This window comes from Furipterus horrens, unplaced genomic scaffold (assembly GCF_987537825.1).
Source record: "Furipterus horrens unplaced genomic scaffold, mFurHor1.1.pri manual_scaffold_15, whole genome shotgun sequence".
Lineage (NCBI taxonomy): Eukaryota > Metazoa > Chordata > Mammalia > Chiroptera > Furipteridae > Furipterus > Furipterus horrens.
The window spans coordinates 21,733,218-21,748,071 of record NW_028327185.1 but is presented as its reverse complement, the minus strand read 5'-3'; the positions used below and the strand labels follow the sequence as shown (position 1 = coordinate 21,748,071).

At 39.6% G+C, this 14,854-nt stretch overlaps 1 protein-coding gene across 1 annotated transcript in view; it reads right to left on the bottom strand.

Annotated features, from left to right (window-relative positions):
- Positions 1–8,468, bottom strand: part of TBCE (tubulin folding cofactor E) — a 59,504-nt gene extending 51,036 nt beyond the window's left edge. Inside the window, exon 1 of the mRNA XM_090263450.1 lies at positions 8,397–8,468. The gene's annotated coding sequence lies outside the window, so the exon portion shown is untranslated. The remainder of the gene's footprint in view (positions 1–8,396) is intronic.
- Positions 8,469–14,854: the final 6,386 nt, after the last annotated feature.

Here is a 14,854-nt window from a genome sequence, read left to right as displayed (position 1 = left end):
ATGGGTTCACAAGCTAGAGTTCAACCCACTGAGTCACACCAGCCAAGGCTCTTAATTTGTTTCTAAAGGCTAAACTGTTTCTTATATGGTCTTAACAAGGGAATAACTACAAAATTCCTGAAATAAAATAATTTGAAAAGAACTGAAAGTAGGAGCACAAGCAGGTATCTGTACACTCGTGTTAACTGCAGTATCACTGACAAATATCCAAAAGGTGAAAGCAACCCAAGTACCCACTGATGAATAAATAAGCAAAATGTGAATATATAACCATACAATGGAATACTATTCAGCCTTAAAAATGAAATTCTGCTCCATGCTACAATACAGATGAACTTGAGGACATTATGCTAAGTGAAACAAGCCAGTATGAAAGAACAAGCACTGTATGATTCCACTTAAGAAAATATATAACTAGGAATCAAATTCATGGAAACAAAGTAGAATGGTATTGGTCGGGGGCAGGGGGGAGGGGAAATAGAAGTTGTTTAATGGCAACATTACTTCTGCAGAATGAAGACAGTTCTGGATACGGATGGTAATGATGGTTGCATAACAATGTGAATGTACTTAACACTTAAAGATGGTTAAAGTAAATTTTGTGCTATCTGTATTTTACCACAATTTTAAACATAATTTGAAATTTAATTCCCAATATTTTAGGTTTTCTACAGCTTTCCTTTCCTTCAGCTTTATTTTTTTTAATCCTCATCTGAGGATATATTTACTGATTTTAGAGAAGGGAGAGAGAAACGTCCATCAGTTGTCTCCCGTACGTGTAGCACCTAAGCCACCCAGCCAGGGTTGCTTCAGCTTTAATTGAGACATTGGATCATTGAGAATATGGTATTTCATCTCCATTTTTCAAAATATACTTTCCTAATGCCTAATGCATTTGATTGTATTCAACATTTTATTTGTTGGGAAGACTCTCAAAAACAGCAGTGTCTTTTCCTATAATATTTCAGTCTCTTCCACTTCACCTCTTTTTCTCTCCTTCATGAGAATTCAAATCAAAGAAATCTTTCCTGTCCTTTTGTTTCTTCCAAGAAACTTATATGGTCAAAAAAAAAAAAAAAAAAGACTAGTATGGCTCAGTGGGTTGAATGTCTCCCTACAAAGTGAAAGATTAGGATTTTGATTCCCAGTCAGAGCACAAGTCTGGGTGGGAGGTCAGGTCCCAGGTTGGGGGCGTATGCGAGGGAACCAATTGAGTTTCTCTCCCTCTCCCCCTCCCTTCCCCTTTCTCTAAGAGTAAATAAATAAAATATTTAAAAAATAAAATAAAAACATATCTTCGGGTGAGGATTAAAAAAAGAAAGTTTAGTATCCATTTTTCTCAAACCTACTGATTTTCTTGATTCCTATAGAAATTATTTTCCCAATTCCTAGGAATGGCAGAATACTTTAGAGTGGAACTGATCAGTATCTGGGAAGACAAGAAAGGAGGAGACAAGGCCAGAATCTGAGTTATAGGAAAAAAGAGGAGGAACTATACCTCAGTGGTTAAGTCATGACCACCAGAAATTCAGACAGAGGGAGGTCAAGGTTAATACCTGGATCAGTGGATTCAAAGAAACACAGATGGCTGTCCCAAAAAGTAGGGAGACCACGATAATGGACAATACAAGCAGATGTTTCTCAGCAACGCAAGGGCTGCATCTTGGAAGCCTGGTCAAAGAAACATAACAGGTTATGAAACTGGTGATCAGGGGCAGCTAACAAGAGTAGGATGTCACCTTCAACAGGAAGTTGGAGAACTAGGCTGATTACCTGTATTGAGCCTAAGCAAGGTGTTCTTTTCCTGAGGTCCATGGGCTCTCAAACTATCTTCTAACTGAAGATATTCACTAATTTCTAACTGAAATTTAGCATGTTCCTAAATTATGAACAAAGGCAAATCAGATTAGCAGCACTTGTGATCACAAATACCTTGTATCACTTTACAGCCATTACGGATGTCAAAACATACTTTATATACATCACAACTTCAGTTACAATATTTATTAGACCTGCCACTAGATTTTGCCACTTAATATATTAATAACCACATTATTCTATTACAATTAAAAAAATTTTTAATAACTTTATTTCACATGGCTGATCTCATTTGAAATCCTATGTATTTTCCATATTTAAAAACATTAAGGCCCTGGCCAGAGTGCTCAGTTGGTTGGAGCATTGTCCATAAACTGAAGGGTTGGTTGCCAGTTCAATCCCTGGTCAGGGCACATGCCTGGGTTGGGGGTTTAGTCCCTAGTCTGGCACATGGGGAGGCAGCTGATCATTGTTTCTCTCTCTCACTCTCTTTCTCTCTCCTTTCCTTTCCCTCTGAAAGCAATGAATGAATGAATGAATGAATGAATGAATGGAACAAAACATGTTAAGGAGTGCACATCTTTCATCAGACTGCTAACAGGGTCTTTATCTTAAAGAACAGTAAAGCCCTGGTCAGCTAGCTCAGCTGGTTAGAGCATCATACACGATTTCATCAATACAATTCTTAAAATATAAAAAATAAAGACCAATTAAGAAAATTGGAGGACATAAGAATTTGGTGGTAAGTCTCCAGCATCAGCAACGAAGGAAGTTACTGAAATTAAATTATATAGCACTTTTCAAAACTTTAATTTTCCTTATCTCAATTGCACAATATTCATTCAAAATTTTAACAATTTCTTTAATTTAAATAAAAAACACCTCATTTTTTAAGAATGGAAGACTCTTAACCTGCGAAAGGCATAATTTCACCTATTTGTTGCCTTTTTGCCCAGCACCTCCCGCTTTTGGGACACGAACTTTCCCTGCCTGGTAGCTGCCACTCATCCACTGCAGGCATGGGCACAGGGCCCGGGAGAGCCAACCTGATGGCCCCTCCCCTCTACTTCCTGGCGTCCAGCACTGGTCCACGGGTGAAAATCCTAACCTAAGCAGAGCCAATCTTTAAGGAAATGACATTAGCCCTGGAAGAGGAGGTCCATACCTTTTTTCCCCAAAAACTTAAAGCAAAAGGAGCACTTAAACCTGGAACAACTTAGGGGCACCTTTGCCACTATGTGGAAAAAACGTGTATGAAAATAAGGACAAATAAGAAAGCAGAGCTGATCTGACCACGCCTAAAGCCTTTCATTCACTCAGTTAAATGAAACACTAAATTCCTTCTTTTGCTCATATCAATTTGAGCTAAGTTTCTTTCTACTACAACTGAAATAATCCTGAAAAATATGTAAGAATTTAGGCCCTATTTGCTCCTATTTAATGTTATATGGACATTACATGCAGCCAGTCTGCTGAGTGGAAATTCTACCCCTACATGCTAGCTGTGGGTCACTGGATAATTTACCCTGTGTCTGTTTCTCATCTGTAAAATATTGATAATATTCGGACTTCCTTCATAGGGCTGGTGAGAGAATTAAATGTTACTATATGCAAGAGTGCTCCACATATTGTAATTAGTAAATGTAGCCATTGAGATCATAAGACTGTATGTTTTTTAAAAGATTTTATTTACTTTTAAAGAAAGGGGTTAGGAGGAAGAGAGGGAGAGAAACATGTGTGAAAGAAGCATCGATGGGCTGCCTCTCACATGCCCCCAACAGGGGGCCTGGCCCACAACCCTACTGGGAATCAAACTGGCAATCTTTGGGTCTGCAGCTGGCACTCAATCCACTGAGCCACACCAGCCAGGGTAGAAAGGCTGTATATTTAGATAAGACGAAAATGTTCCATAAATCCAAAGAAATGTATTATAAGTTCAGAAGAACAGACACTGATATGGGGAAGTTAATCACAGTAAGCTTACTGCTCACAGTAGGTATGGATTCCAACATCAAGGACCACATTTCCTTCCTTCCTTAGCCAAGAAATCCAAACAGGTGTCTGATGCACAGTAGAAAAGGTAAAAACACTGATAGTCTGTGAATTAATATTAGAAAAAAGATTTTTCAATATGGGTTCTATTATATTTCTAAATGTATTTTCTTATTACATCTTCCCCTGACATTTGTTCAAAATTGTACCAAAAAAATTGGTGTGAGGGTTGATGCATCATTCACACGCTGACACCTATCAAGCAGAAAGCTCAGCCTCAGCGGGAAAGACAGTTGAGATTCAGAAGCTGTAGGCAGTACTCCTGGCTCAGGCACTAAACAAGCTGTGAGTCCCTAGATTCATTAACCTTTCTGTCATAAGAGCATAAGGAAGTAGAAGACGTGCTTGTACATGCACTTAGTCTAATTGGGAGAGATGACTTAACTGTGCAAAACTAAGACCTAAAGTTAGGAATGCAAACATCAAATTCAGTGATGGAAGAGAACCATGTGAGGCAAGAGGGAGGGAGGGCGTAAGGACTCTCGTTATTATTGTAATAACTATGTATGGGGCCAGATGAGCACCTGAAATAGTGGGGGTAACACTCTATAAAGGACATGATTGTCTAGCCACTATACTGTACATCTGAAACTAATACAGAATAATACTGAATGTAAACTGTAATTGAAAAAAAAAGTGAGGAAAGACTCCATGTAGAATCCATGCCCTGGTTAAGCTGTTAGGAATGGGCAGCAGAGAGAGAACTTGCCAGGTAGAGAAATGAAAGGCAGTTTCACTGACTGGAAGTTCATGCTGGGAGACTAAATGCAGGAATACCTTTAAACATTTAAGGGCAAAATGTCATCTGCTTTTTAATTATCACCCAAAATGTAACAATTTCCAAATATTTAGCCCAATTTTTATTTTATATTATTTTTTTAATTTTACTGATTTTTGAGAGAGAGATGAAGGAGGGAGGGAAGGAGAGGGACACAGACAGGGAGAGAGACATCTATTTGTTATTCCATTTATTCATTCATTCATTGGTTGATTCTATATGTGCCCTGATGGGGGATTGAACCTACAACTGTGGTGTATTGGGACGGCACTTTAACCAACTGAGCTACCTGACCAGGGCATTTTTTTAGCCCAATTTTAAACAAACCCATCTTCTATCCTTTTAAAAAATTTTTAATTGTGGTAAAATACACATAAAATTAATCATCTTACCATTTTTAAGCATACAGTTCAGTGGCATTAAATATATGCACTGTTGTAACACCAATCACCAAAACCCTTTTTCATTTTGCAAAACTGAACTCTATACTCATGAAAGAATACCCTAAACCCCTTTCTCTTCAGCCCCCCACATCTGTTTCTATGAACTTGACTACTTTAGATAACTCATTAAGTGGAATCACAGTATCTGCCTCTTAGTGACAGGCTTGCGTCACAGAGCAGAATGTCCTGCTGTACTTTCGTGCCCTTCATACCCAATGTCAGAGCCTCTGTCTAAGCTGTACTACATCCTCACCACTGTCCTTTGTCCTCACATACTAAATTTTATCACGTCATTTTAAGTAGCTCCTCCAAAAAAGCTTTAGGCATTTCCAAAGAGGCTGTAGGCATGTCTTCTCTCTCAAACACCAGTGACTTAAATCTACACCAAAGCCACAATTTTTATCACAAAACTGTATGAAAGAGAATGAAATTAAGTATGAACCAATAAGTTTGTGTCCATTTGCTACATACTTTGAAATACCACCAAATCTTCCCAAGTCACTCATCCACAAATTCATTCCAGCTACTCCTAATAACTGGCAAACTACAATGTTTGCCCTTTCTGGTAGTCCCTACATACTTTCTGGATAATACTTATTTCACACTTATTTTCAATGGACTCTCTTGCACACATCCCAGCAAAATGCTAAGGCAAGGAAACTATTATAAAGATTTTTAAAAAAGACTTTGAAGTACTAAGTATACAATAAATATTCCATTAAAATATATAATAAATTGCCCTGGCCAGTGTGGCTCCATTGGTTGGAATGTTGTCCCGTACTCCGAAAGGTTCTTGGTCAGGGTACATACCTAGGTTGCAGATTCAGTCCCTGGTTAGGAAGCCTATGAGAAGTAACCAATCCATGTTTCCCTCCCACATTGATGTTTCTCTCTCTCTCCCTTCCTCTCTAAAAGCAAATGAAAAAAAAAAAATGTCCTCAGGTGAGACCATATATATATATATATATGATTTGTTGACTTTAATAAACCAAAAATAAAAAAATCAAACCACCAGAAAACAGTAACAACTATTAAGTTTTATTGTTGAACATGTACATTTTACAAAAATAATTTAAGATTCTATTAAAATTGAATTGGATTCAATTGGTATGCACAGTAAAATTAAAAATTCAAATTCAAATGTTAAACACTATAAGAACTGAGAGTATACAGAGTACTATGTCTTCCAAACAAGTAGAAGGGAAAAAGTGAAAAGAGAAAAAAAGACCTCAAATCCAAAAAAATAGGCAAGAAATGAGATTTAAAGACGGCAAAGAAAGTGCAAAGTATAAGACAGTAGAAAAAGTCCGAATCCCTTCATTATGAAGAGACTATTAAAGCAAGATGCTGTTTTAGGCACTAAAGATGCAGCAGTACACAAAACACATAAAAATAGCTGCCATCAGGAAGCTTGCACCCTAGTGGAGGTGAAGGGTTAAGAAGAAGCTTAGAGGGTTGAAGTAAATCTGCACGTGGGTTACCTCAGAACAAGGAACTGCAAATGGTTCCTTAGCAGCAGCAAGGAGGAGGAACATGGAATGTACTGGGTGTACTTAAGATAAAGCCAGGAACAGCTGCTGGGAAAGGCATTGTCTATTCTTTAAGGCAGCAATTGAAAAACTGAAATGTCAAGTTAAACTATAATCATTAGTGCGTAAGCATTTGTAGTTGTTAGAGCATTCAATAAAAGCTATGCTGAGAATTCAGTGGGTTGCTACTTGCCTGAGCGAGCTGTAGCCCTCTGCTCATCTTTTAAGCATTCTGTCTGCTGATCTCATCTCTGTGACCCCGTTCACCAGAGATAACACAACATGGAGGAAACATAATAAACCAGATAAAGGAATGTACCACACGGAAAGTCATAAGATGACAAGCACGAGGACAATGAGTGCAATGGGGATGTAAGGGAAGGACACAGCTGGGACAGTCTCACTGAGAACGTAACATTCAGAATGCATGCGGGAGGTGAGGGCCTGAACTATGTGGACATATGAGGGAAGAGCATTCCAGGCACAGGAATGGCCTGGGCAAATAACCTGAGGCTGGGACGTGCTTGAGGAGCCCATACAGTAGAAAAAAGGGGAAATCAGAGGTAAAGCAGGACTGCATCATAAAGGACCTTGGAAGCCACTCTGAAGACCTGGCTTAGGGATCTGAGTGAAATGGATAGTAATCGAAGATTTTTTGAAAGGAAGTAGATAATATGATTTGGGGGGGCGGGGGTCACTCTACATGCTATGATGCAAATAGACTAAAAAAAGAAAAAGGAGACTGGTTAGGTGGCTACTGTGCAACCCGGTGAGAGATGGCTGTAACTTAGACAAGTGCAGGCGGTGAGAAGGGCTTGGGGGTCAGAAGGGTGTGCTGATACGTCAAACGCACCGTGGGAAAGAGCGGAGTCAAGGACGACTCCAGAGGTTCCCGCTGAACAACGATCTCAGCAGTGGCAATAAATATAAGTACAATAAAAGTGCCAGTCAAAAGGCAGAGACTGTCAAGTAGGATTAAAAAAAAAAAACAACCCAGTGGTATGCTGTTTATAAAAGCACACAAAGAAGTTAAAACTAAAAAGATGAAAAAAGTAGACAAATATCCAAGGACAGCTGCCATAACTATACTAATTAGTGTCAGACGAAGGGAAAGTCTGCTCTTATTCTCTATCAATCCTCTCTTCCTCTAACAGTTTGGCATTTGAAAACCCCGTTTTCCCGACGGGGCTGTGGTTTCTTTGGGGACAGGGATGTCACACCGTCACCTGGGTCTACCCACAACTTAAGACAGTCCCCAGTGGGTAGTAAGCACCATGTAAAATTTTAAAATATTCTCCACTCAACAAAATTTCTCCTCCATCACAAAAGTTAAGTGACTTGGAAGGACAAGGCTATTTCTCTAACGTGAAACCAAGTCACTTGTCGCCCGTACCAATGTCACCTCTTCCTAAGTAACAAGCCAGTAAGACTTTTCTGTGAGGTGTAGGGCTGCGCGGTCCACCTTGCTGGGCCCGTCCCCTGGGACCCGCACGTCCGCCCACAAGAGCACAGCGTCGCACACACGCCCTTGTCCCTCCACAAACCCGCGGGCGCGCGCACCGCCGCCCACCCCACCCCCGCACGCGCGCATCCCCTGCACATCTGGGTCCGGGCAAAGCCGCAGGGAGCAGGCAACGCCCAGCTCCGGCAACCCGGGAAGTTTCTAGAAAACTTCTAGGAAAGGAGAGAAATGCTGACAGCACTGCAAGGTGACCGCCAGCCAGAGGCCACCAGGAACGCGCGCCCCCTCAGTTCCCGAGCCCCTCCGACGCTCACCTGCCAGCGGCCGGCCGGGTGGTCCGGCGGCAGCCCCTCGCACGCCCGGTGCCACAGCTCAGCTTCCGGCTCTTTGCCGGAAGTGCTTTATTTGGAGGCAGGAAGTCACGCTCTCGAGGTGCGTGATGGCTGCTGGACCCCAAAATGGGTTGTAGCCGGAATTGGGTCAGCCCGTCCAGGCCCTGCGGCTCCGCTGCGCTAGTGCTTCGGGGGGCGGCTCCCCGGGGCGATTCCCCGAGCTCCAAGACAAAATAGGCCGGAGACCGAGCACGTCCTGTTCACCGGTTCGAGTTGCAAGTCCTGTGTGAAGCTCAGCTCCGTGCTTATGAAGAGTCCACAAAGAATAGAGTGAAGACTCCTCAAAAACTGGGGGGAAATTAACTGGTTAAAACATAAGGCAGAATGAAAGTAAGTGCAATAATGGAAAAAGCATATTCTGTTTTCATGTTAATTTCTCGGTGCCAGCCTCTCCTGTGTAAATATCTGGATGGCTTCTTGTCGGGATCAGATGAGGTGACGCTGAGGTGAACGTTTAGCAGTGGGTGCCTGATCAAAGCACACAAATGCCTATACTGTTGTTATTGTTGGTGCAAATGAAAGAGGCCATTAACCCAACCGAGGGGACACTGAGTAACACCTGGGAGGTGGCCCAGGAGAAAATCGAAGCAGAGTAAGGGCGCGTTATTTACTAATACTCATCTGTGTCCTGAAAAGAGCTGTGTGGGCTTTTTAACTTTTAAGTTTTTAATTACCTTTCAACAGTGAATGACCACTGTTTTGTTCTTTTTAATTATTGGTATCCACCAAATTCAGACCAGCCCCACAACAGTTACAGAAGACGTGAATTTTCCTTTTAATTGTAAAATACTTTCTTCTCTCAACTAAATTATGACAATATTTGTCCCATTTTGCCCAGAGTGAAAGAATGACCCCTCTCTGCCTTCAGTCCTTGTCATATTGACCCTGTGCACTGCCGCCTCAATCCTGTTATCTCCTGGCAGTGCTTTCTCTGCTCCACCCTGTCTCCCATTCCTCACCACCCTCTCACTTTAATCCTTTTCAGCTTGGCTTTCTGGCTTCTCACTTCCTTCCAGTTCTTCCAAAGTTACCTTCTCAAATGTCATCTGTGACTTCAAACCACCAAGGTGGTCTCCCAGTTCCCATATCTCTTGATTTCTGTACAACGTAAGTTGATAGAGTTAATTACTCCCCTTTGTTAAAAAAAAAATTTTTTTTAAACATTGTAGAAAAATGCTCAAACTTAAAATATCAAATATTTGCAACACAGTCCACTTTGAGTCTCATCATTCATGCACCAAATATAATAAATATTTAGTGAGTGCCAGCTCTGCATCAAGTAGTATTTTTAGGCACTGGAAATCTAGCAGCAAAAAGGAGATACAATATTCCAGTCCTAGACCAATTTGTACCCTAAACATGGGACAGATGATACAAAATAATTTCAGATTGAGGCTAGGCGCAACAAAAGAAATAAGGTACTAACTTAAAGTAGGAAGGATGAGAAGTCAAGTAGGATAAGAGAGAACTACTCAACTACATTCGCAAGGTTAATGTCAGTGTTCTTGACAAGAGCGGTTTGGGTAGAATGGTGGATTCAGAAGCCAGACTGCGTGCAGTGCGTTGAAGTTGAAGGAAGTTGAAGGAGCATAGCTAAATGACTTCAAAGAAGAGAGCTTCTAATTCTCATATTCAGTGAAATTTCTCTTTTTTGGACAGGGAATTACAGTTCAGTTTGGAAATCTGATGAAAGCTATCCACATAATGCAAACTTTGCATATAATTGCAGGGAGTTAGTTAATTCTTTGATGCTCATTAATGGGCCCCTTAGAAGTCCATAGGTCACGGATGCAGAGCCCCTCTCTTCAATTAGCTGGCCTTCTCTTCCTTCCTTGGCGCCTTAGTCCTGTGATGGCTCCCTCACTGACATCAGTCCTTGCCTACTGCTCTTCTTGTGCTACCAACTTTTTCAGTGACTACATCTACCTTCTTGATTTTTATTGTTGGGACCGGGACACCTATTTTAGTATAGAAGCCCTTTAGCTTTGTGGAGTAACTTAAAAGAAGATCAAGATCAGTTAAGCCCACTCAATTTCAGAGTTACGTGATTCCACAGTGTCTTAACTGGACACCATAGGAGTTGAGGCTATAAATAATTGTTCACCAGGATATTCAAAAAAAAGTTTATATAAGAAAAAGTGTTCAAAAGCTAATTCTCTCACTGTAACAATTTCCAGTCTTCCAGCTCCACCACCAGGCTGAGTCAGCCTTTCACTGGCAGCTTCACAGTGGCCCATGTGTATCATGCACAGTTCCCTGCAGCCTTCTGCTTATGAATCTGTGGCACCTTCTCATGTGTAACTTCTCCTCTTGGCATGCTGCTTGTGAAGGTCACATTCTTGTTTCCTGCTGCTTTATTTTGTTGTTGCTCAGTGGTGCTTTTATGACTTTCTGATTTCAATATTTGAATAGATAATACATTCATCTGTATGCTTCAAAAGTCAAAAGTAATAAATAGGTATCCCTGGCCGGGTTGCTCAGTTGGTTAGAGCACCGTCCTGAAACACCATGGGTTCCATCCCTGGTCAGGGCACTGAATTCATGAGTGAGTGGAAAAACAAATCGATGTTTCTCTGTCTCTCTCCCTGCCTCCCTTCTCTCTCTCTCAAATCAATAAATACACATTCTTTAAAGTAGTAATTGGGTGTACAATGGAAGTCTCTCTTACTGCTACTTTCCGGAGGGAGCACCAGGGGCAGGAGCAGGACAAAGAACCAAGACAGAACAAGAACCAGGAAAAAAAAAAAAAGCAAGTACTGTTTAGCCATTTGGTCAGAGTCTACTACCAGAAGAGTGGACTCCATTAGTTTTCTCCACTCAAGAATCTCCCTTTGATGTTAGCAGGGCAGTGAGAGGAAGGATTAGCAACCTCCTGCCACTCATCGGGTTTGGGTACCTCGGCTGTATATGACTGGGGAGAGGTAATTTGCCCACAGGCAACAGAAATGTGATTATGAAGAATTAGGATGGGAGAAGGGCCACTAAACAACAAAGGTGTCCCCTGTAGGAGTTTATGCCTCGTTTTATTTTACAAACTTAAGTAACATAACAAAAATAACCTAAGTCAACAGTTGAGGTCCAGGATAATAGTTTTTGTTTTAGAGATGGGTGGTACATTAGTCAGGTTGCAGCAACACTTTTCCAGCTGCCTTAGAATGGAGTTAGCACCCATCAGAGAATAATGGGTCTGCTGGGAATAATAAAAATACCCTTTATTGAGTCAGTCATATGCCTTTTAATGGCTGTTTTTACCTTAGTTAACTAAAGGCCATATTAAAGCTTTGTTTTGTAAGGTCTCCACTAACAACTTAGCTGAAGGCCATCTCTTAATGGTTTTCTATCTGGTTAGAGGGTATGGTTTGTTTCTTCCAGTTCCTTCATTACTATTACTACTTATTATAAAGACATTTTGATTTGAGGACAAAGTCTTCAGCAAGGAAATCCAACCTTAGGTTAGACTTTAAAGAAAGAACAAATGTAATGGTGGCAGGGGAACAAGTATTATTGGCACAGGTACAAAAGTGGGAGCATGTATGGTGTCTTTAGGGGAGAATGAAATAGGCAGGCTTAGGTCAAGTAAAGGAATGGTGGGAGATGGGAAGCAGATTATAGATAACTTTGTGAAGCTAAAGTGTTCTATATGGAAATGGTTTTTAAACAGAGGCATAAAATGAAAGCAAATAAGATTAATTTGGCAATTTTGTGCAACAAAGGTAAACAAGTTAGAGGGCGTTAATTATCCAAGCAAAGAGGAAGTTATTGGTTTGATTGTTTCTTGCAGCAGTCACTAGCTAAATGAAACTATCTGAGCCATGATATAACACAGTAAACTTCCATAAATCTTTCCAACAACTTCATTAAGTTGATAATCATAGGTCACTTTTGGTCTCAATAAATTGAGACTTTTTCTTAATATTAATGACATTCTTCATGGTGCTAAATCCTTTCCTAGCTTCCTTTAAACAATCAGCAATTACAGTCAATTTTTTTCTAAGCTTTATAGTGTCTAAATTATATATTTTTCATATTTTTATTGCTAACTCATTTAGTGAATGCTATGCTATAATTTAATTTTTGTTCGTCTTCAATCCAGAGCTTTGGGGACAGTAATTGGCCATGTTTAGGATTCAATAAATGTAACAAACTTGAGAAGTTGTTAAGCTTTCACTTACCATCAAACCACAAATGAATTTTAATAAAAATTATTAGAAAATCTATTAGTTTGTCTCTTGGACTTGCTAGTTTGTTTTGTTTCAAAGAGCATATCAGTATTTGTTTCAGTAACCTAATTCATTTTCAGTTTTCTTTACTTAGTTTTACATGTCCAATTCTTTATGGTTAATTAAATCTGACAGCTTTAATAAATTATTTCTTAGAATATCATTTATTAAATCTAAATCTCTTTAAAATGTTTACTTTTCAAGTGTTTAGTCCCATTTTGCAATTTCTATTAAGTGACTGGGCAAGATTTACAAATTACTTTTGCAGATTACCATTAGTATTAGTACTACCTCTTCCCACTGAGGTCCAAATCTCTTCCATTTTTTCCTTAAACCAATTCTCAGACCTTCAGATATATTTTTCTCTAGGTATAGTAACAGAAGTAATTCAAAGATAATAAATTGGTCATTCTCCTAAAGTACAGGGTGCTTTATAAAGAATGTCCACGATACAGCAGTTAGTGCTGCAAATGTTTCCCACATCTCTATGAAAAGATGCCCATTAAATCACTGGTCATGAAACATTCCATACAATTAACTTGAACTAATAGGTTATTAAAATTTATATTACTACTGTTGTTTATTGCACTTTTTTTTTAATCTACCAGTACAAGAGTGTAGTAAAATTATGCCATACTACTTGTAAGGTCCAATATATTCGATCATATAAAATGTGAGGTTGCATTATTACAAGATTAATGAAATAACCAGAGGAAGCCTGCAGTTAACCAGCTGATGCTGGTGGGGGTTGGGGAACCAAATGCCAGTTGCATTGGATCTGAATTCACACAATTGTGGTGTCCATTATCAAGTCTTTTTCTGTATTTCAACAAGCAGTAAAGCCTGTTCTATATAAAATGACAGTGAAAATGGACAAAGCTATAGAACTTGGGAGAGCTGGATAAACATAGCAGACAACGGTAAGAACTAAATCAAAAACACACTCCTGGATCACCTAAGAGTGAACAGTGATGCCCTGGCTGGTGTGGTGCGGTGGGTTGGGCAACGTGCCACAAACCTAAAGGTCGCCGGTTTGATTCCTGATCAGGGCACATGCCTGGGTTGTGTGGCTTCCAGTTGGGGATGTGCAAGAGGCAACCGACTGGTGTGTCTCTCCCTCTCTTTCTTACTCCCTTCTCTAAAAATAAATAAAATCTTAATTAAAGAAGACAGACTTTTTCAAGACAGGCCTGAAAAAGTAGTGAGGAAAGTTAGGAGTTTACATTTACTGGGAAGAGTGAAGAAGCCATGGACTTCAGATGAAAAATAAAAGGGCTACTGAGGCTGTACTACGTTAACTTGCAGTGTTCCCTAGTAGCACTCAGCAACATGGCAGAAGCAAAGAATGTTTGGTTGCATTCATCCAGGATTGAAAGTTGGTAGGATAAGAGGGGCCTACGAAAAACAGGGAAGGGACCTGAAAAAGTCTTTGAAAGGATCCCTGAAGTGAAGGACTACAGGGTACAGGTTAGGAAGGCAAGGAGGAAAAGTTAGGAAATTGACAGAATGGAATAGAAAACAGCTGGCAGAGTTAAGGCTGTGCTGAGGTCACGAGAATAATTTATGGTACCATAACCAGCCTTTGTCTTTTTGATTTTGACAAATGAATAAAATCTTTTCCTAAAGCTTCATAGACTAGAAAATGTGAAAATAATTTTTGAAAACTACATGTCTTCTAAATAACGAAAGTCAGTTCTTACTTGGGTTACAAGATAATTCCTTTATGAAGAAAAATGTACCTTAAACCTAAGTAGATAAATTAATACATCTCATTAGATTTAAACTACTCATTGTGTTCTGCTGTATTAACAAGTGTAAATATAGTTCATGTATAGAGTGGATTTTTTATTATTTAATAGATAAAATGACTTCTGGTAAGTCCCCAGTTCAGTGTCAAGCACTTCTAAAACTGACAAAGGCAAGATGAAAATGACAAAAGAATTGTGAATAGTACAGAACAATTGATTAGGTAAGGAATAATCAACTTAATCTTTAAGGTATATATTTTGTCTATATAGTTAGCATTACACTTTTCTGAATAATGATGATGCTTTTTCTCCTTTTTAAATTATGGATCCATAAGCACAAAATTAAAATTCCCATAATGTAGCATAAATACCCATGATTCCTAGAGGTTTCCTTGTATCAGTTAAAATGGCA